Raw genomic sequence first — 21464 nt, forward strand, 5'->3', positions numbered from 1 at the left:
TTCAAGAACAGGAAAGTCCAAGTTGTTTTCTCAGAGATCATTTCTCAGAAGATACTGGAGACTGCACAGCAGACAAGAGGACACAGGTCTGGGTTTTATGGAATGATAAGTCACATGTGAATGGGAGCAGGGACTATGTTTAGAAAGGCATAGATGGGAGGAGGTTGTGGGACTAGTTTTTTCCAGTTGGAGACTAGGTGGAGGAAGGAAGACACTGAAGTAACAAGAGAAGGGAAGGGTCATATATATGTGTCTGTGTGCATGTGTGTGTGGACACACACATTAAGGTGTGATTAACCAGGCAATCATGCCTGAAATTGTGACCTAGCTACATGTTCAACCAATAAATGGTGTGATAAAAGAAGCAATAAGCTACAAATCTGTAGCTTGTTCTAATCATGGCATGAATTGAACATATGGCCAAATGCTCCCATGTCAGGGAGACCCATCACTGAGGGGCTCCCAGCTACAAGGGAGCACCACCCACTGCCAACCAGATAGCTGACAAGGCTTGCAACGGTAGCAGCTGCGGGGCTTGCATTGGGGAGAACATTGCTCCCCACCTCCCAAGCCTCCTCTGCTGCAGAGCTCACAGCGGTGGCAGCATCTTCAATTGTGAGGCTCACAGCAGGGGTAGCAAGAAGAACACTGCCTCCACTGTAAGCAACATGAGGTTCAAGGCTTGCACTGGCAGTATTCCCTGCACTGCTGCCATGGTGAGCCCCACAGCTGAGGGCTCACAGAGCGGGCAGCACCAAGAATGCTGCCCCTGCTGCAAGCATTGGGTTCCTATACACGTGCACAGAGCTTGCTCTGATGCACTAGAAATCCATCGCATTGGAACAGACTCGATTAGTCAAGTTTGCTGGAACACAAAAATTGGCACACTTTGGCAGCCTTCTGCATCACATGTGTCAGCGCTGTGCTGAAAAGATGGTGGCGGGGCACCTTGAAATAAAACACATTCAGTGAGCTTTAGTTCAAAGCACCTCACTGCCATTTTTTCAGCGCAGGGATGTGCAGCATCGCTTATACACGTGATACGTTGGCGCTTTTAATTAGCACAGCTTGCTAATTAAAGTTCCTAGCGCCACATCCCACAACACATGTAAAAATGCCCATTGTCAGCTTCAGGACTCACAATGGTGGCTGCCCAGGGAATGCTGCTACCACTGCAAGCCACACAACATCACTGAAGCCATTTTACAACAGCCAGTTAAGGACTAAGCTGATGATACACCAACTTATCAAGAGGCCTTGAAAGCCTTTTAAGTAGATGAAAAACAACAAAACATGCGGTCCTGATGGAATATCAGTTGAAATTTACAGTCAAGGTAGAAAAAAGCTCTCTCACCAATTACATAGTACAATTCTAAAAATCTGGAAACATGAACATATTCCCAGTGACCTGAGAGATGCCAAATTGTTACCATATTCAAGAAAAGAGAGAGATCTGATTGCAGCAATCATCATGGTATTGCAGTGTAATAGAGAGCCTGGGGCTCCCTGTTCCTTTAAGAAAGAGGCAGGCCAGGCAGGACACAGCAGCTGCAGGTTGCTGGGGCAATGGGGCAATTAGCAGGCACCTGCAGGTAGCCCCATGGTAGTCTGCTGACCGGAATGGGGCAGGGCCCTGGAAAGATATAAGCCTTGGACTTGGGTTAGCAAGTGAGGCTGGGCCTGCAAGCTGCAGGGTTAGCACCTCCTGCCCAGGAGAGCAACCTGGGGATGCCAGACTGGCTGCTATGCTGCCTATGGGAAGAGTGAGGCTTGGGGAGCATACAAAGAGCCCACGCTGGGAGGTATGCCAGCACAAGGGGTGAGGGAAGATTCTCCCTCTTAAAGGTGTTGTGGGCTGCTTCCCCTTTATGTTATAGCCTGGGGGCTTATTGTTTGTGTCGCAGTTTGGAACTGGTAGTTTGGGTTGGGACTGTAGGGGTGGGATATGGAGGTCCCATTAGTGCCCAAGGGGCATGTGATTGTGCAACCATTGAGCCTGGAGCAGGCTGAGCATAAGACCACAGAGCAATGCAGGGGCCAAGGGCCTGGCACCCAGGAAGGGTGCAACCAGAGAGGGGCTAGGGCCTGATGCCCAAAAGGGCCAAACCAGAGTTGATGCCTCAAAGCCAGGTCTAATACTGTGGGGCTAGAAGAACTAGCTGAGAGTAAAGGGGCAGAGGCTGAGGAGACTGAAGCCCCAACAAGGGTACGATGTTACAATAATAGCCATGAGGTTTGGGGCATGGTGTAAAGGAGAATTGGAGACTTGCAGTAAATCTCTAAGGTTTTAGGTGCCCTGCAGGGCACTCTCAACCTGAGAAGCCCAACAAGGGATCTGAGAGCAGTAGAGGCCAGTAGGGTGCTGAGGAACCCCAATGGAGGGGTCCATCTCAGGGCCATGGAAAGGCCCTTGGGCAGCCTCCCTATTAATATTTTTATTATTCTATTAGGACATGGCAGACAAGAAGGGAAGGCACCCTAGGGGCAGAGTGGGGCACACTCACAGAGCCACCAGGAGGCATCACATCTGCCTCTGGGACCCTGACATGTTACACAGTCTTGTACATAGCTAGAAAGATCCTCTCCTGCATTCTCTTCATCTTCCTTGCTGAGGAGATTCTACCTGAGTTTTAATGTGGTTTCAGACCACTCAGAGGTACAATAGATATGACTTGTTGCTAGACAGCTGCAGAAATGCTGTGAGCAACACCAATATCTTAAATGGCCTTCATTGACCTGACTAAGGCCTTTGACTAAATCAACACAGAGGCCCTATAGAAGATTCTGGTGAGTTCTGAATGCTTGTTAAAATTTGTTATCATCATCAGCAGGGATCCAAGTTTTCTGTTTCCCAGAGGGAAACGGAGAAAAACACATTCCCCGCTTTACTGGAGCAAAATGTAGATTTCTCACTTTAGTAGAGAAACCCATGGATTTTACAGTTTTGCAAAGAGTTCTCTGCAGGCTGGCAGAGTTCCAGTCTGCACGGGGCTGGAAGGGAATGGGAGGAGAGCAGTCAGGCAGAGGACGCCATGTGCATATATACCGGGCAGTCTGGAGAGGAGCTTCTGTAGGTAAGTGGGGGGGGATTGAGGCCCCCCATAGGGTGAGAGGGAGGGAGTTGGGCAGGACTGGGGCTAGGGCTGCTGCCCAGCCAGTTGGTGCATGGGGCTTGGGGCAGGGAGCGGGACTGGGCCACAAGCAGTTCATCGGGGGGGCACGGGAATGGGGCTGACTCCCCACAACTGTGCACACTTCCAGGGGGGCAGGGAGACCTATGCCCCCCAGATCTGTGCATGGGGTGGGGCTGGGCGCAGGCTGCCCTCTGTGGGCCCCCACCCTGTTGCCCTCCCTGTGGCCTCCACAGTCCAGTGGATGTGACCTGGCACTGCAGGGCAGAGCGGCATTGTGCAGAGCAGCTGCTTGCCTCAGCAAGCTCTGCGCTGCCCTGGTGAGACATCCCCTGTGCATACAACAGCAGCAGGGGTGGCATTGTGGGGTTGTACCTCTCGCTGCTGCCACACATGCAGGGAATGCATCATCAGGGTAGTACAGAACTCGCAGTGGCTTTGAGCTTCCCTGCATAGCCCCACTGTTCCCTGCATCACCAGGTCGCACCTACTGAACTGTGGAGGCCCTGTGGCATGGCAACAAAGCAGGAGCCTGAGCCTGTAGTGGGCAGCCCGTGCCTGCCCCCGCCCTTGCCCTATGCACAGATCTTGGGGCATGGGTCTCCCCAGCCCCCGTGGAAGTGTGCACAATGGCAGGAAGCTGACCCTGCCCCTGCCCAAACTCACACCAAACAGGTAGCAGGTAGGGGGAGCCAGGATCAGCTCTGCTGCAGCAGCTGCCATCTTCTGTTGGGGCAGGGGCTATGGACCCATAGCCCTGGCGCCATAGCCCTGGCAGCTGGGGCCCCACTCTGGCTGGGTTGGGGGCCAGGGGAATGATCAGGGCCAGGGAGCTGTGGGAGGGGGTATGATGGGCACAAGCAGGGCCAAAGGGTTGGGGGGGGAGAATGAGGGGCACAAGCAGGGCCAGGGGGCTGTAGGGGCACTTTGCACAAGCAAGGTTGGGGGGAGTACTTTGAGGGGAAGTGAGGGGCCTTTCATTTTAATTACAGATTTTTGAGTTTTTATCAGAGAATTTTCATTGTTTTTATCAGGGAAAACCAGAATCCCTGATCATCAGACTCCCTCATTATGTCATGACAGAAAACATCCTAAGCAATCGTTTGGATATGGTCTCCATCATTATTAGAGCTGGAGTCTAGGTTGTGCTATTTCACCAACATTCTTCTCCACCTATATTGCAGGCATTCCTCCTATCATTGCTAACAGGTTTCCATCTGGAGTCAACATCCAGGTTTGTATAGACAAGAATTTCTTTAACATCAACTGGCTACAGTCCAAATCCGAAATAAGTAACACCTCTGTTACTGATCTTCAGTACAATAGTACTGTGTAGTATATGCCCATTCAGTTTAAGAGCTCCAGGTCACTCTTGGTTGCTTTTGTGAAGTATATGAAATGCTTGGATTCACTATCAACTTCATGAAAACCAAGATACTTTACCAACCACCCTGAACGAACCAGCTGTTCTTCCACATATTAAACAACCTTTGGAAAATGTTGAGCATTTCCCCAACCTGGGTAGCCATCTTTTCCAAAATGTAAATATAGATGATAATGTTCTACATTGGATAAAATCTGCCAATGCTACCTTTGTACAACTCCAAAAATGTCTACTATGACCATAATATCAGAACTCAAACTAAAATTCTTGTCTACCAGGCTGTTGTCCTCCCTGCCCTACTGTATGGGTGTGAAACTTGGACAACATATCAGAAAAACCCAATAGTTTTGAAACGTTACCATCAGTGATATCTTTGGAAAATCCTCCATATCAGTTTGAAAGACAGAAGAACAAATACCAATGCTCTGCCAGCATTGAAGCTCTATTTATATAGCACCAACTCTGTTGGACAGGACACATCATAAGTAAGCCTGACAATCTGCTTTTGAAAAAGGTCCTATAGTCCCAACTCACCAATGGTTAGCATTCTAGAGGTGGGCAAAAAAAGAGATTCAAGGACACCTTGAAGGCCAAGCTGATTAAATATAATATTAACATCAATACTTGGGAGACTTGAGCACTGAATGTTGCCCCCCTTGTCCCCCACAATGGCACTGTATTGTACAACAAAGAATCAATCATTTTAAACAAACTCGCCTCACTATGGAGGCAGATAGAAAAGAAAGTCAAAGGAAAGAGTTGTAACCCAACATTACCAGGACCCATTTCTTCCTTCCAGATTTATTTGCTACGTCTGTAGTCAAATATGCATATCTTGTATTGTCCTGGACTCACTGACCAGGGAATCCTGGTTTTATCTGATTAAAAAAAACCAAAATCTCCAATTCTGGAATTGAAAAAAGTAACCCCAAATCCACATTTTTCTGTAATTAAAATGAAAAAACAGTAAGAGAAAGACAGATATTAGTGGCTTTTCATTTTAATCACAGAAAAATGTGGATTTGGGGTTATTTTTTTAATCCCAAAATTGGAGATTTTTTTTTAAATCAAAGAAAACCAGGGTCCCTGTTGATGACTTCCCTGTTTACTGGAAGACTGTCCTCTCCTACTGGGGGACTGCTAGCAATAGTAACGATGATGGCCCTGGCCATTAATAAACAAAATAATTTAATTGTTTCCCTTGTTTACCCTGACTAGAATGCAGCTAATATGCCCATCAGCTCTAATGAGAGCTTTCCCTATGAACATGTCAAAATATAAGCTTGCCAGAAGTGACCCAACATCCAGTGTAACACTGTGGATCCCTCTAATCACTCCTCCCTCCATGCCACACATGCAGGGCGGGAGGTATGATTGTAGGATCCAGCATCAGATTTTATAACACTTTATTGCTGGTATAGGGGAAGCCCAGGATCACCATCCTGGGCTCCCCCTGCTTCTGCAGCCACAGGTCCTGCAGCTGATGGGACTCTCACCCAGCAGTACCTCATGGCTACTGTGGCCAGGAGTCCTACAGCTAACAAGATGCCAGGGCCAGGAGTCTCATCAGCTGTGGGACTCTCAGTCCCAGTAGCTGTGGGGCATTGCCCAGACAGAGAGTCCTCTCAGCTGCAGGACTCCAAGCTGCAGGCCTGAAGCTGGGATCCCTTGTAAATTGACAGGGCTCCCAGCCACAGAGGAAGACCCTGCTACATGTGCAAATTAAATCTGCTTAGAAACCAGCTATAAATGTATTGCACATTTTCAAGCTCTACTTTTATAGCTAGCTAGACCTTTTTATGGCATGATAGTTCATTTGCACATGTAGCCACTTTAAATTGATTGTGGAATTAACTGGTAAATTGTGTACTACATGTACTGTGTAAAGGGGACCTATGAAACCTCAATAGAGCACATATTATCTAGAATAAAAACTAGCTAGCTGACATCTCAAAAAGTGGTTGTCCATGGAGAATCATCATCAAATTTGGGTTTTCATAGTGTTCTCCTGGATGGATCAATGCCTTTTTATTTAATAGATGTAATATAAAATATAATATAGCATTTAAAATATATATATGTATTTACGTAAACTATATACATGTATTAAAATACATACACAAACACATATATACACACAACATAAATTCAATATAAAATTGATTATGATAACATTTACTGATGATTGGTAATAAATACTGAGGAGGTTAAGATAAGCTGGCCCCATTCAAACCAAATGCAAATGTATGTAGCTGTAAACTGGGTACAAGTCATTGGGTCTACACAGTAGGGGACTATCCTGGAAAGCAGTAACACAGAGAAGGACTGAGATGTCTGAGTGAGCAGCAAAAATAAAACAAACAAGAAAACTCAAAATGAGCTTTCAGCTTGATTGTCACCAAAAAAAAGGAAAGAAATAAAAAAAGAAACAGCTAATGTGATCCTTGAATGTAAGAAGAGGGGAGTGACTTTACTTCTGTATATGTCATTAGTGTAACCAATACAAGGCCATTTTGTGAAAATTTGACAGCTATATTTTAAAGATGAGGTTGTGATTGAAGGATCTGCAAAAAAAGAGCTACAAAAATAATGGGAGAGCCTTATGGCAGTAGAAGCTTAATCTATTTAGAAGATTGAAAGGTGAATTCAGTAATCATGATATGCAAATACCTTTTTGGGGAGAAAATGCCAGGTAGCAAAGGGCTCATAAGTGTAGTCAAGAAAGGAATAAGAACCAGTAGCTGGGAACTAAAGCCAGAAAAATTCAAATTAGAAGCAAGGGAGAATGTTTTTTCCATAGTGATTAACTGGCAAAACATACTACTAGGCATGCAATGGATCCTACATCTCTTGATGTCTTCCAATCAAGACTAGAAGCCCTTCTGCTTTAGGAAGACATGATTTAATCAAAAACTGGTTAGTCAAACAAGTTATTGGCTTTAGTCAAACAGGTATTGGCTTGAACAGAGAGGTAAAGTACAATGGTTTGTGCATGAGGTAAGACTAGGTGATCTTACGGTCCTGTCTTACTGTAAACTCTGTGAATCCATTAAAAGTTGGCATTTTAATACTTGAATCATTCAGGATAAATCTTTCCTGTTTGAAAATAAAAATTGCCTCAAGATGGAAAAATTCTTGAACTTAGGCCTCCACAATTGTGCAGGAGAGATGGATTTGACTGTCAGTTTTGGCTTCGATCTGGACTCAGCTTCCACTTCTGCTGTCTGTGAGTTCTGCAGGGGCAGCTGATTAGGAGCCGTGAACACACAGTTCTGTCTATTTTAGTAGCAGCTGCTGAAGGGCACAGAAGAGAGTTAGACCAAGTTCTTCACACAGAGATAGGAAAAGGTTATAAAACATGAAATATAGTCCCAAGTTCTTGATTTGAGTTTAGTAATATCTGAAGATGTATTTGGCAATATTGTAAACCATTACCCCTTTGCTCACCAATCTAGTGCTTGTGGGAGAAAACAGAAGTGATGGCATGCTCCTGCTCCCCTGTCACCCACCAAGGTTGTGAACAGCTTGGAAAAATGTTCTGTTTCCCTCTTCATTTCTGGACTGTTACTAGTCCTTCTCCTTTTGTATGTGCATCTGTGTCTGTCTTTTTTCTGTTTGACTTTCTCCAAGTTTTTCTATAGTTTTCTAACAGCTTTTTTATTTCGTCCCATAGCCCATCACTAGTATCCTGCCTTGCCCTACCACAGGGCAAAAAAACATTTTGATAGCAGGCTTCTCTTCCCATTTTTGCATAAATGGAAATCATATTACCCTTCTGTCACTCCAGCCTAGGTTTCTACCCCATCTACCTTCCACAGCAACATCAGGAGCCTTGAAAAGGAAGAAAAGCCTGGTTATGACACTGCCTTTGTCTCCCTGCTTCATCTCTGGAAATGTAGGTGTTTCTGGTGTCTGGGGATATTGTGCCTGGTAGTGTATGAGGGGGTTGTTCATGCAGTTTTCAGAATCGATTAGATGAACACTTGTATAGACTAGCATAAATAGGGATAATACTGTCTTGAGCGTGGGGGTGGACTAGATGAATATCCTGAGGTCCCTACTTTTCTACAATTCTGCAGTCTACCTGAGTAATTGAAATAGTACCCAGGATTCTTTAATAGTCTCTAATTCTAATTCTCAATTTTTTTTTTTTTAAGAAGGACCTGCAAGAACCGTGGTTTCTCAGTAGCAGCAGGCTGGAGTCAGGACTCCTAAGTGCTGTTTTGCAAGCTGGCACTGACTTATTGTGTGAAACTATGAGAGTCACTTAGCCTTGCAGTGCTTTTGCCTATTTTTCTGTGGAACTGATATGATATTTGCCTAACTTACAAAAATATCTTCCAGGTTAATTAATGTTTGCAAAGTATTTTGAGATCATCTGAGGGGCTAAATGACTTACTATGTCGTTCCATATCATTTTAAATTCTATTATTCCCTCTAAGAATATAGATGTTATTTTATGTGTACACAAGAATTGTGCCATTGAAAGAGACTTGAAAAAATGGGTTACAACCGTCTAATTTCTGTGTAAAATTGAATAAAGTGTTATGCTTTCACACTTTTATAGCTACATAGAATTGCCTAATTTTAAAAAAATGAAACACATGAAGCAGATGTCCTGTGAGAGCAATCTGTTATGGTCTGGGAGCAGACACTGTTCCGCCAGTCTAAAGTAGTGTAACTGAAACATGTGCATAAAGTTTAACTGTACATGTAATTACTGTAAATAATGTTTGATCAAATTCATAGTTATTAAAGATTCCCTTAAGATTTAAAGCTTCAGCCTCTTTCTACAGCTTCTCATTGTTCTACATTATTGTACCACTATCATTTATATTGTATAACAGGGAGTACCTCATTTTAGTAATATTTTCCATTCTTAGTGTCACTACAGAGGTCTTCATTAAAAGCATTAGCACCTTTATTGGTATGAATTACACTATTACCATGCAAGCCATGCCTTTTAAAACAAAAAACCTGACAGTTAAACTTGCTCAGAAGGTGGCATTATAAGGACAGAGCCAATCCTTTAGGCATCCTACCATATAACAGAATCCCTAACCCAAAGTTAGGTGCCTCACACTCCCAACAGAATACATGGGAAGAGATAAGAACCTAAACTAGCCAGTAGAAAAAGCTGAGGAGAGGAACAAGATTCAGTCCACATCCTTCAAAAAGTGCCTAGGTATTTAACTTGAGGCACATGAGAAGCATCTATCTCCACTCCATCTAACTGCTCTGCTTTGTCACCCAAGTCAGCTCTTTTTCACATAAAAACTGAAAGAGGGAAGGACCTAAGTTTTCTAACTCGTACTTAGGACATTCACATGGGAAGTTGGAGGCATGTTCTCAAATCCACAGTGTGCTTATTTTGGACCAGAGGCATAAAGTCAGATTTCTCACAATCCCAGAGAATGTTCAAACCACCAGGGTACTGGATAGTGTGGGGTGAGACTGTCATTTCTCATGTTGCACTTACTGTGGTACAAGGAGCATTTAAGTAAGATATTGACACTATAGAGTAATTGTCAGGGCATTTCCTGGAGTTGTAAGAGATTTGGTTTGAAGTCACTGCTCCAATGAACATTTAATTACAGTACATTCCATTTACGTCCATAGCCTTGGGACTGAAAAAAAGACTATGTACTTACTTGGAGAGTACACCCACCCAAAGTTAATGTAAACCGTGCTCATTAAGTACAGAATAACCCATCTTAATTGCTGTCAAGGCTGTCTTATTAGCAGCCCCAAAACTGAGTAGGTCTACCAGTTTCAAGGTTTCAGGACTATAATTAGAAGCCCTGAAAATGGCAAAAGATAGTTATTTTTTGTACTTATTTTACAAGATTTGAAAACGAAAGACTGAGCAGCCCTGAAATTGGCTAGTAGAATAGCCTTAAAAAGCCCTGGCTCAGAGTAGTCAGTAATGTAGTAGTCAAGGCATTATTTTGGGATGTAGAAAGTCCATCTCAATCCAAATTAAGCAAAATGAGACTTGGAAGTCAGGTCTCCCACCTCTCAGAAGAGGGGATTAAAAATTGTTGATAAATCACATTCTTAACTGCTCCAACTACAAACTAGGCCCCATGTGTTGAAAACATTTTTTATCATATGAGATTTTAATGAAGTATCAGATTATATCTGATCTGACAAGGCCCTAGAAACCTTCAGCTGATCCCACAAAGGAGTGCTCTTATCTTCAGTAATTTCAATATACTTTACAGTATATACCCAGGTCTTGCTCATTGGTAGGGACCTACTGAATTCACAGTGGAAGTGGGGTGTGCTGTGGCTCCTTGAAACTTGCAGATTCCTCCACCCCCCTGCTGATTGGTGGAGGTGCCCTAGTGGCAGCTCACCCGATTAGTGGTTTTAAACATGGTGCTGTCTTTGCCTCCTGCCACTGATTGGCTGAGGGGCTCTGGACAGCCCTGCTGTTTGTTGCTGACTGATGGAGAGGCAAAAATGATGCCATGTTTAAAACCATGGTTTTAGCTTCCCTGCTTATTAGGAGGGAGCAGCGGGGTCCTCCACTAATCAACAACAAGGGGCAGACCATGCAAGATTAAAGGAATTGTTGCACACTGTATTTCCATTGTGAATTCATTGGATGACAAAGATAATAGAATAGGGTTACTGTGGCAGTGCACTCTTTGTTCCTGCCACTTTAAGAACATTAGGCAGGCTGTGGAGCAGCTGGCAGGTGAGCTCAGGCCCCATTAGGTGGTCACCTGACCTCAAGCAGCCACCTGATTGGAGGAGGGCTGGGCAGGGAGTGTAAAAGACCAGACCCTGGGAGGAGGGCTAACAGTTATATTTGGGGAACTATAGGAGTAACAGCACAGAGCCTGAAGACTGTAGCTCCTATAACACCTGGAGGTTAGGGTAGGAACTATGGGGATGGAGGAGGTTCCTTTTGGTCCTGGGTAAGACCTGAAACTGCATTCCCCTGGGGCTTGGACGTTGTGGTGGGACTGCCTGTGGTGGGGCAGCTCTCAGGAAATACCACACCTGTGCCAAGGTCCACCTAGAGGGACCTGGGGCCTGTGTGGGCCAGAGCCTGAGTGCAGCCTGGGGGAGCGGTAAGGAGAATTTGAAGCCATCTGTGAGACATTCAACATGGCATAGAGGTGGAGTGGAGCCGTCTATTTGGCCCAGTACTGCAGGGCCACATTTAAGGCAGCGTCCCACATTTTACATCAATTAATTTTTCATCAAAGCGTGGGAGGTGAGTGGGGGCAGACTGCCGTATAACAAGGGGAGGGCATCAATCTTCAGGTGCCCAGGGACCCTCCCATTACAATTGCATTCTAGCTGGGGTTTAGTCTACACAGACGCACAGAATCTTTAGCCCTATGAATTTTTTTTTGTTCTCCAAGGCTAACAAATTTTCAAACTGCCAGCTTTGACACTTGGGCTCTACTGCATCAAACTAACAGTTGTGCTAACTTTGCAATTAAGCCTCTTATGCTGCAGGAGGAGTTGTCAATTAATGCTAAATAGTTTAGTAAGACATTGACATTCCCAAAGTAATAGTATTTTGGCTTGACAGGTTTTGATAAGGAGGTGGCAGCCCTGTTTAGCATGTCTCTATTCCCTAATTTGGGTTTCTCTGGGGAGAATGGCAGCAAGGGCTGAATGGCGGGATGCGTATACTATATTCTACTTTTTTTAAAGTATCTATGATTAGGGGCTTAATTCTGGGAGGAATTTATGTCTCTTATGTATAACTTACCCCACAAAGAAAAAAATCTATATATGTTTAATGATTTTCTGGATATCTTTTTCTACCCACAGAAGAATAGTTGAATATTCTGTTCCTAAGTTTTGATCTGTAGGACTGAGTGAAGCCATAGTCTAAATGACAGAAATGGAAAGAATAGAAAGAATCTTATTGGCCTGTATACTAGTTTCACCAGTATGTTTTGAAGAACTAGAAAGGGACATAAGAGTAAGAAGCAAGATAAATAATTTTCTGGCCTTTCCTGAAGATTAAGAAAGCATCCATCTCTCTCTCTCCTCTACCTTCTTCCATACAATCATCAAGAAATAAACTGAGTTCTGTGCTTGTAAGTGCTCACTAGAACTTACATATTTCTAACTTTGTATGAATAGATTGTTTGTCCAGGATAACGTGATTGCATTTCTGGATGCCCTTGAGAATGAACAGTTTGCCAACAGCTCTCTGGTACATAAGAAGATCGTGCTTGTTTAAAATTAGAGGAATCTCTGCATTTATTGCTGGTTTTAGATATAAGTGTTTCTCAGATTTCTGAAGTGGCCAAGCTGAAAAACTGAATGGGGTTCTAAAAATTTCACTACTAGCTTTGCATTCCTAAAGAAAAAAATACTTGCTGCTTTAGTAGATAGGTCTTTCCTTGAATGTAATAAAAAGTAAAATGCAAAGGGCAGAATCCCCTGAGTTCACAGTTGATTTTTTTTCTAGGTACATGTCAATAGTAGCAAGGGTGGAAATCAACATCTAACACACTTTTTATGTAGACTGTAGTAGGCCTTTAGATGTTTAATGACAATACGGTATAGCATTTGCTTGTGTTCACTTGACTAAAGTTTGTGTAAGAGAAGAGGCAATGGAAATGAGCAAGTGTGCGTATGTCAGAGGTGAGCAAACCAGGTTAAAAAAAATAGGCTAAAGCTTGCTCAGAATACATTTAGTGGTTTTATGTCAGTTAGTTCAGAATTCTTTTTAAAACAGGCCTTATTTATTAAGCTTTTTTATACTGAGCCAGATGTAAGAGTAGAAATATCTAGGTTCATCTCAAAATCTTTGCTTTTCAGCCTTGAACTGTTGTTGTTGCTGAATACCCTATCTTCAGATGAACCAAGATAAGCGCATTTTTAAAGCTTAATTTGAAACCTAGGTGAGAAATCCTTTTTGATAACAGACTAGCCCCCTGTTGGAAGCTTTTTACAAGGTTAGGACTTGGAGAAATTAATTTTAATTTCTTTCAACTGTTAATAAGAGTGTTATTTCTTTAAATAAATTCATATATTACATATTTTAATCATTTTCTTGGTATTCATTACCTGTGATGTTTGGTCATTTGTAACTTATCTGTATTTTATTATCAAATTTACTGTTAACATTTAGCTACATTTATGTTTGTGACAATTTGATTTTAGTGGGACTGGCTCTTTGAACCTTTCCTGGTTTCTAGAATACTTCTAAGGGTCAGTAATGAATTTACAAATTTCCATTTGGACAAGAGAATATTTAATTTTTAAGCTGTGGATCTATTATGGAGATGGAGTTTATAAAATTTTGTAGAGAAAAGTCCTATGGGCTTTAATAGGGAATGATAAAATTGCAATGTAATTTTTAGTCCATCCCTTTATATTCTGTAGTAGGGATATTATCCTCTGTTACATTCCATAGGTTTTAAAACTTCTCTAGAAAGGACTTTGTTCTCTATTAAATTCTAAATAATTTTACAGTTGTGTTACAGTGATGTTGTAGCCATGATGGTCTAGGAATTTTAGTCTGTTTTCTTTTTAGCTTAATTGATTTCATTTCTATTAACTTTCATCAGTGCTTTTCCATAACAGCAGGAGTTCTTAGATTTACTAGGAAGCTGAGATATAATGCCTTGTATTCAAGAGCTTAAATTTATCCCAACCATACAATTTGTCCAATAAAAGAGATCACAAAAACTTTGTCTTTCACATACGCAGTCTATGGAATTCCTGTGATTCAGCTGCAATAAAAATTGTCTAAAGTAATAAGCATTTTTACTGGGAAAATCTTTGGGAAATGAATAATTGCTTTCATAATCATGACAAAGTCCCTCCAGGGAATGCCCAGACCTAATGCCCATTACCTCCCATTGGTGAATAAGAACTTTTCAGAAAACATTTAGAAATGGCCTATCATTTGTTTGGAAAACAAATTTGGTTTGGGGAAAACTGATTTGAGGTTTGAACTTAAAATTGAGTGATGGCCCTCACAGACTTGGAAACAATGCAAATTTAACACACCCATCTCTCACATTTTCATTCTGTACAAGTGGCGTCAATCTCCAACCCATGCACCAAAACTGACCCGTGGGACCATGTCATGCAACCCATAGGGTCCCTTCAAGTCCAGGAATTTGTCAGTGGGGGTATGTTATCAGCATTCATTGTTGTAGCTTCCAGAGCTGGGGCAATGAATACTGCCACAGCTCCCCAATCTTTGCTAAATTTATGGAGCCCTGAAGGCCAGATGACACAACCTTACATGCAGGATCATGTAAATGTGCAGAGTTACTCCATGACTGGATTTAGTGCTCAGAGTCAGGCCAGTACATGGGGTTTTTCTATGGCTGGACCCAGCATGCCAGATTGCACCTGTGGACCAACCTCAGGTACCAACCCAACTCTGGATCCAGCTCATGGGTGATCCATGCACAACTTTTCTGGCCCACAGGTTACAAGGTTGAGCAAAACCGTTATATACCATCTCTAAGGGTGTATCCAGATGAGCACAGTCATGAGCTATGTGGCACCACAAACAGATTAGCAGCACCACATGCCACAGAGTCTGGTGTTCTCTGCACTGCAAGGGTGTGCTATCAGTGCTGCTCCATTTTTTTTCCCACAAGTTTTTTTGACCCCTGGATATCCAGTGCACTAGTTCTTCCTGTTTCTTCTGAATTTCCTCTCCATCTTTCCAGGGGGAAAAACAGACTCCTGGGGAGCAGGGTTCCCCCTCTCATTTGGAAGGACAAGAAAGGAGGGCCCCAGAGTATTGGTGACAGCTATAGTAACTTGCACAATGGTAAGGTTTTATTCAGTTAATTGTGTGGGACAGTATTGCCTGACTTTATTGCTGTGGATGGATGATGGAACTGTATTAATTGCAGTGAGGCTGAGGGACAGACTCTGTTAACTGTATGAGGATGAGGCAACTTAGACTCATTGTATTGGGGTAGAGCTGAATTAATTGTATTAACAGTTTGGATAGGGAAATTATAGGGTTAAAAAAAGCAGAAGAGCCACTTGTTTTTCCAATTGCCCTTTGTATTGTTCTCCTGTGTGAAACTCTCTTTAAACACTTCCCCCTTTCAGGAAATATGAGGAGGGATTCCTATCCCAACTCTCTTACCTATAACAGATCATGAATATGGTTTTATTCATAGATACTATGTCTCCACTCTGAAACTTGTATATGTATTAATATGTTAGTTAACATGGCTAGTTAACATGTGTTAACAACCTAATAAAGACAAGAAAAAATGTAGCTTAAACACATTTTAGCTGGTAAAGTAAATTTTTGGATTGAAACCAAAGATTTATCACAAATGACCACAGTTTTCCAGGTATCTACTTAGTTCCAGCCCCCAGGTATACAATTTACTTCCTCCATTCTGCAGACAATATTCCTATTTATTAATCATTAGGATCTCTTTCTTCCAGATTTCAGGTTCCAAGTCCAGGTGAATAATCTGAGCTTTCTGTCACAAAGCTCCTGGGTTGAGTTTCAGAAAATGATAGGAAGGAAATTGAATGTCACTATCTCCCCATCGTGTTAGACTGGTGCCCAATATTTTTACTGCAATAGGAAAGTTTTCACTCTAATGAAAAAGCTTTGATGTCTAATAACTTTGTGGCCTGCAATTCTCAATAGACTTGATGGAGGCCATGGAGATTTCAATGGCTATTTTAAACTAGAAATGACTTCCAGATGCAGATGGTTGAAAAAAAGGAACTATAGTTTCCTAAAATGTTCATAAACTTTTTTTTTGTCAGTGTCACTGATTCATATCCAAAAACACCCTGCAGGATTTTCTGGCTCCCCTGCAGGTGGGTGTGGAGCGGGGAGGCTGTGTGCAATGTTCTGCATGCAGTGATTCTTAAGGGGGGGGCGCTGGCTAGAGAAAGGGCTCCCTGTAAGGAGAAGGGGAATTGAGATCTCCAGTTGAGGGAACTAGCTGTGACTGAGGGGGTTGCAGCTGAAGGGTTGACTGTGTAAGACTTTCTCAGGAATGTTTATGAGGCCATTGGCAATTCATAGGAGGTGCACACGGGTGCACATGCACCCCCTGAGATTGGCCAATGCCGTTGGTGCCTGGGGGAGGTCACCGCTCACCATCCCCCCCATCTCACCACCGACACTGCCGCAGCCGCCTGCAGGAGCTCCCTGCCACCACACCCCCACTGCTGACAGTGCCGCCACCTGCAGGCAGTTGCCATGCCCCCCCCCCCCACCTCAGGAGGCATGTGACATTCATGATGAGGACTAAATGGTAGTCTGAATGTAGGATAAATATATTTTTTTCAGTTTTGTTTTTACCATACTGCATTTTCAAAGCATTTGATCACTTATTCTTTTTTTTTTTTTTTTTTTTGCTTCCTTGAACTAAAACCTTTTGTTTTTCTATTACCTAACCAAATGCCTGTGGTAATTGTGATTTTCTGGGAAAATTAATACTGAGACATATGCATTCAACAGAGTGGGGAGCAACATCTTTACCCCAACACAAAGTATGTCTCTGGGACCACCCCAACACCCCAGGGCCTTTTCACAGTCGCAACATGTAGCAATTGGAATTTTTCATCCAGCTCAACTGACATTATTTGAATCATTCTTCTCTGGGATAAAAGCAATCTCCTCAGGGTGGTAAGAGGGAGATGGGACTTGTACAGGCAGTTGATGGAGAGTTCTCAAAAGTGCATTACTTTTCACGCTGTATACTACTTCTGTAAAGGGATGGGTCCATCTGAAGTAGCTATACCATGCAGAGGTCCTTCTTTTAGCTGAAATGTGTTTCCCCATCCATGATCCTGGGGCAGGAGCTAGTGATGAAGCAGACTGAGTCAGCTGAGGATGGAGACGCACTTAACCTCTAAAGCAGGGGTAGCCAGTCTGTAGCATAAGTGCCCAAAGTACCATCTCTATGTGTGACATGTGGCAGATCAGAGACAGGCAGCACAGGAGCAGATAGGACACTAAACAGAAGCAGAGCAGGCGATTAGGCAGAGAGCCCAAGGTAGGAAGCAGTAAGCAGAGCAGGCAGAGGAAGGGGAGCAGAGTGGCACTCAGGAGGGTGGGGTACAGGGCTAATTTGTGGCACGCCTGACAAAAAGTTAGCCCCCTCTACTTTAAAGTCTGTGCAGTCATCTGTTCTTCACATTAGAAAAGTGGTCAGACAAAAAAACCCCCTGCAGTTTGTCAAGGGGAGACTTTTTTGTCATTTTTTTTAAAGCAGCAGGGTATATAATGGAAGAGGACATTTCTGAATAGAGAAGGGTTTCCTCCATTTTGGTATGGGGTTGGAAAATATTATCTATGACAGAGTCAAACCACAGGTTTTGCTGAAAGCTTCTGCCTTGTTTCTAACTGGCTGTCACATTAAAAGAGTAAAGTGAATTGTAAAACACAGAGAAAAAAGGCACCTTTATTTCACAACACGTAAACTGCAATGGAATCTGCAATAGATTATTTTAACCACCACAAAAAACTAATATTAATTGTGAATAATATTGAAAGTATGTGAACCAAGTTTATTCCAGTCTGACTCAGGAAGCAAAGGAATTCTCTTCACAAAACAACTCTTTGTTTCCCTTACAGTAAAATGTACTTGCATTAGTCATTTATGGTATTAAAAAACATTGATAATTGCCTTTTATAGTTTTTCAGGCTTCACAGTTTAGTAAACCTATAATTGAAAAGCTGGGTTTTGCAATCAAAAAGTATAATACATACAGCGTTGCTATGCAAACATAAAGAATTTCCTCCTTGTTTAGCTTATTAATTTTCAAATAAGACTTCAGGGCTTGTTGTGATAGTTCTTTACAAGGTAGTAAATATAGAGCTAAACAGACTGTCTGGGCTGAAAACTAATTACCATTAGAAACTGAAGCATTTAGGCTTGTTATTTCTGCAAATCAAACAACTCCAAATACAATCTCCATATTAAATAAAATGTTCAGTGAACCATACAGCTCCTTACAAATCTGGACCACATTTTAAGAAGACTTTTTTAGTTGTTGTTTTTTGTATGCAAGATAGTTGGAATATTAAAATACTGCTTTTACCAGTGCACGGGGAGAAAAAGTTAAAATGACAGTGATTTTAAAATAATGTAAAATTTCAAGGAGAATCACAAGGGGAGAAAAACAAGTAAAATGGTGCCCTTTTGAAGAAGTCATGGGGTTACAGAACTAGCAATGGGGAAATTTAGTTGCCATTCAAGTGTACTCAGCTTTGGTACAGATTTCCTTCCTGAAATTGGGAAAGGCTTTTTAGGTATGTGCCAGTGTCATTCAGAATGAGCACTGAAAGCAGCATAGATGTGTTAGTGGGGCGTTCTGCCCACACTAATAAACCATGCCTTTCAATAGGGCCAATTACTCCAGGAAGAGCACAAGGCTAATGGAGCTACACCATTTTCAGTATGGTAGCTAGCTTGGTTATCTCTGCACAGACAACGTTGTAGCCTGGAAAGATGCCCTGATTTCTCAAAGTCTTTCCAATCTGTAATATAAGGCTGATATTTTAATTTCAGTTCTGTAGTGGTGCTCAATTCATTAATGTTTGTAACACACTTTGGGATCCTTGGCTGAAAATTACTACAGGATACAAGAGGATAATAACAAGGATAAACATGAAAGTCAAAAGACTACTTAAGTGCAGGGGAAAATGTGTCACCCCTTAGTGAACTCTTTCAGTACCTGTTTGAGTTCCACACATTTTTGCAGGGAATTAATGTGTTTCAAAATAACCAAGTAGCATACAATATGCATAGAAGTGTGTGATAATTATGCTCAAAATTCAAAAAGAAGTCAGAGAGAGAGAATTTAAAAAAAAAACCCAAACCCAATGACAACAAATCCTCCATCAGCCAAAGATACATCAGGATCAGGTAGAAGTATGGCTGTTTTTGGAATCATTCTTCAAACTAATTGCCTGGAATGTTGCCTATGTTCCTGTCAAAAAACATAAAAGGGAAGTACTGACTTATTTTATATATATATATATACTGGAATATAAAATTAGGATATGCATTTTAAAATATATGGTGAGAATGAAGTACACATATAATAAGGCTATTTTTATCAAGGTTTTCTGGTAATAATATAAACCAGAAGTGCAGAGTTCAATTACCTTTATACCGTATCTGTCTTCTGATAGCTGAAATAAAATACAACTTTATGCACAGTTTAAAAAAAAAAAAAGCAAAGTAGGGAAGTTACTCCAAAGATCCAAACAGGTGAGCAACTAGGCAGAATTATAGAAGGTCACATTTCATAGTTTCATAGTTTCTAGGGTCGGAAGGGACCTGAGCAGATCATCAAGTCTGACCCCCCGCCATGGCAGAAAAAAAGTACTGGGGTCAAACGACCTCAGCAAGCTGTTCATCTAGCCTCCTCTTAAAGACCCCCAGGGTAGGAGCCTGCACCACTTCTCTTGGAAGTTGGTTCCAGATCCTAGCCATCCTGACCGTGAAGTAGCACTTCCTGATATCTAGCCTAAATCTACCCTCTGCCAGCTTGTGACCGTTCTTCCTGGTCACTCCTGGCAGTGCTTGGGGGAACAGGGACTCCCCCAATACCTGCTGATGCCCCCTGACTAGTTTATAAATGGCCACTAGATCCCCCCTCAGTTAGTGACCCATTTGACTGTGTAGGTGTCAACACCACAGTCCCCTAGCTTTTTAATGAGAATGGGGTGAGAGACAGTGTCGCAGGCCTTCGAAAAGTCCAGAAAGACTACGTCCACTGCTATCCCTGCATCTAAAGATTTGGTGACCTGGTCATAGAAGGCCACCAGGTTGGTCTGACAGAACCTGCTTCTAATGAACCTGTGTTGGTTGCCCCTAAGCATAATCTCCCCTGCTGGCCCCTCATGGACATGTGCCAGAATAATTCTCTCAAAAAGCTTCCCCAGGATCAAGGTAAGACTAACTAGCCTATAGTTTCCTGGGTCCTCCTTCCTCCCTTTTTTGAAGATGGGAACCATATTGGCCCTTTTCCAGTCCTCTGGCACCACACCAGAGCACCACGAGTGCTCATAAAGCTGTGCCAGGAGTCCTGCAGTGACCTCTGCTAATTCCCTCAGCACTCTGGAGTCAAGATCATTAGGATCAGCTGATTTAAATACATCCCGTCCCTCTAGAAGTTCTCTGACTAGATATTCATGGACCCTAGGTCTGGGTGCACCACCCCTGAGGCCTACAGAGGTCCCAGTGGGCTAGCGGGGGTGACCCAGTCTCTGATCAGGAAAATGGAGGCAAAGAAATGGTTAAATAGGTTAGCTTTGTCATCTGGTGTGACAACCAAATTTCCTAGCATGTCTTGCACAAGCCCCACATTACCCAGTACCTTCTTTTTGCCCCCTATGTATTTAAAAAATAACTTCTTGTCCTAGATCCGGGTCGCTAGTCCCAGTTCCATCTCTGCCTTGGCCTTCCTGACTGCCCCCCTGTAGCCCTGAGCAACTGTGGTATAGTCCTCCCTGGTGGGTATATGCCTCCCTTTTAGCCAGGAGATGTTCCTGTGTGCTTTTAGTTAGCCATGGGGGCTTTTGCACCCTCTTGCCCCCTTTGATCTACGTTGGAATTACCTTTGGGCTTGGAGGATCATCTCCTTAAGGAACGACCACTCTTCTTGGACACCCGACTCCCCTCCCCTCCAGGACCTCAGTGCCTCCCCTACTATTTTCCTTACCTCATTGAAGGCTGCCCTCCTGAAATCTAGGGCTGCTGCCTTGCTGCAGGCCTCTGCCACCTTGCACTGGATGGTGAATTCCAACAGGCGATGATCGCTGTCACTCAGGTGGTTGAGCACCCGCAGCCCCCTCACCAGGTCCTTGTCCATGGCCAGGACCAGGTCCAACAAGGCGTCTCCTCTGGTGGGCCTGTGCCCCTCCTGGGTTAGATGGAGGTCCTATATCTCGGCTAGGAACCTACATGAATGGTCAGCCCTGGCTGATGGGTCTTCCCAGCAGA

Source organism: Crocodylus porosus, unplaced genomic scaffold (assembly GCF_001723895.1).
Source record: "Crocodylus porosus isolate Cpor-Errol unplaced genomic scaffold, CroPor_comp1, whole genome shotgun sequence".
NCBI classification, from domain to species: domain Eukaryota; kingdom Metazoa; phylum Chordata; order Crocodylia; family Crocodylidae; genus Crocodylus; species Crocodylus porosus.